Raw genomic sequence first — 2685 nt, forward strand, 5'->3', positions numbered from 1 at the left:
TTTGGTAAGAGTAGTAGTCACAATTTCAACCTGTAGCCGACTTATTTGGGGGATATCATATTCATAAATTAGTTTCCACAAAGAACCCAATTGTTCACTTTTAAGACGTTACTGTTGTGATTAGTAATTAATTGGTTATTCTTTATTACTTGGTCATAGTTCTCAATGAGGATATATTTTTTTAGTAATTATCAAATATCTAATAAGTAACTACCTTTGTCCTAAATTTGCTACTACTTACTGCTTAGTTAATCTTGCTTCTCTATTAGTTAATAGTATTAAGTGTTAATGTAGTACTACCTATTACTTCCTGCATAGTTACTTGTTAACAACGGCCCATTATTCTAAAGTGTTACCCTGAAAATAACTGCATCACCCGTTTTCCTGGAAAGACTATAACTGAAACTGCATGAATGTTTGGTGGACATTATCTTTTTGCACAGAACTTTGATTCTGAATGTCGATCAGATTATTGAATCAAATTAATAATGATCGATCAGACCAAATTCTTCTAAAGAATGTATGTGCATTTATTTGAAATAGTCCTAGACAATGACTTGCTCTGTTTTTTCAAGGGTGTGTGCACAATCGGTGAGCGTGATTTCACCAAGTACAACATGTTCCTGGATCAACATCCTTGTTGATCCTGGAACAACATTCCAATCAACCAATCAGAACTGAGATATAACTTTTCAGGAAATATCTGTTTTAGGCTTACAATCAGGGTTAGGTGCTTCTACACCCTTGTTAATCAGCTATCATTTTCCACTAATTTTAGGAATAAATTATGGGTAGGGTTAGGTTTAGGGGTATGGGATTGGGTTAAGTCTATATTTTTGGACAATAATGTTGATCCAGGATGATCAAAAGATGTTGATCCAGGAACATGTCTTACTTGGCAAAATCACGGCGACCGTGCACAACCATACTCTGACATGACTGATAGATGCACACTTACAACACATTTATCTGTCATGTGAGAGTGGCTGATAAGGGTCTGAACGGTGGAACTTTGCTGACTTCACAGGAGCAACCTGCATAGCAGCTATTCAGTGATGGAGAATCCTGCTGTTGTGACTACAAAATAGAGATTAAAAGTGTTCTGTTCTGTGTGGTCCAAGCAGCACATGATCACAACTCAGAAATAAATTCTCACAAATCTGTAAATATAGAGAGAACAAGAGCATTTTGGAAAGAGTTGTTAGCAACAACTGGATTTCAGTTGTCTATATAATCTTTTCAGTGAAAAAAAAAAACTTAATTAGGTTGCCATCTATATCTGCATATATATTTTTATATGCCCCATGTGATTGACTGCCTGTCTTTAACAATCAAGCAGGTGGCAGCCTATACAGTTTTTGAACAGACTGCATTTGGGCTATTGTGGACTTTCCCCAAATGAAGTACGGAATAAAAGCTACAGAACCTAAGGTTAAAATAAAGCTGTATGGTAAAAAGAATAATATAATAGACATATTGTTTTGAGAAATACAGTTCTAGACACTGCTAGAATAGCTATCTTTATCTAAAAAACTGAACAAAATATAAACTGGAGATGATTTTTTTAATGCATACAAACAACATTTCAAGTCAACATTTTCAAGTTCAGTTTGTCACTGTCCTATGGAGTATTATAAACTGTACATTGCACTTAGTCAGACACCTTGACCTGCACTGTGATAAGATTATGATAAGAGTTTTGGTTATGTTAGAACTGAGCTCAAAGTTTTCTAATCGAAAAGTGAACGTTTTAAAAGGTTTATTATATTTTAAAAGTTTATTGTTGTTGTTGTGAACCAGGGGCCCCCACCCACACTGTCAGACAACCCTTCCTAAACCTGATATGAAAATGCTATTTTAACTTGGTAACATTGTGTAATAACTCTGATTAATACAACAACAAAAAATGTGGTTCATTGTTGTTACTAATACAGGGGTTAAATTGGGATTTGTTATGTGGGTGGGCTCTGTGGTTTCAGGCTCTCAAGGGTGCACGTATGCATGCAAAGCCTACAAAATATCTAATGACAAACTGTAAAATATAACAAGTTAAGAAAGCCCTCTGCTATGAACACTACAATGCTGATCAAGTTCATTCTAGATGCTGGCAGTGTGCAAAGCTACATCTGATGACAATAAAATCAGTGCTTTAAGTTTTCAGGTAGGTCTAATGGTAATATTCAGGCACAGAAATACTACAGAATTTGAATTAAGTAATCAAATGTAAAATAACACTGGATAGTCTTCACTGTATAAACAAATAACATCAATAACACAGACAGCAATCAATTTAATAGACTGCTGTCTCAAGACCGACTGCACGGATCTACTGTTACACATGCGTTTTCTTTCTCAGTTGTTTACGTTCACTGAAGATATAACTGATTGTGTTTATGAGAATACTCGCCAAGACAGGCATTTTGACATAATTTTGTGTGTATCAGAACATTTACACCAATTCTGTACTCGCACGCTGTCTGAGAAGCTGCTTTATGTGTGCGCATTTTGGGTGCATGCTTACAGTAAACCGGTTTGACCGTAAACCGTACTGAACTGAGAACTCTTTTGCTGCTTATTGCACTTGAATGGTTTAAAAATAGCGGTCGACCGATATGGGTTTTTTGACAGCCGATACTGATGCCGATATCTTGGAAAGCAGGGTGGCCGATATACGATATTTTATTT

The sequence above is a fragment of the Sinocyclocheilus anshuiensis genome, unplaced genomic scaffold, assembly GCF_001515605.1.
Source record: "Sinocyclocheilus anshuiensis isolate Anshui unplaced genomic scaffold, SAMN03320099.WGS_v1.1 scaffold1291, whole genome shotgun sequence".
Taxonomy (NCBI): Eukaryota; Metazoa; Chordata; class Actinopteri; order Cypriniformes; family Cyprinidae; genus Sinocyclocheilus; species Sinocyclocheilus anshuiensis.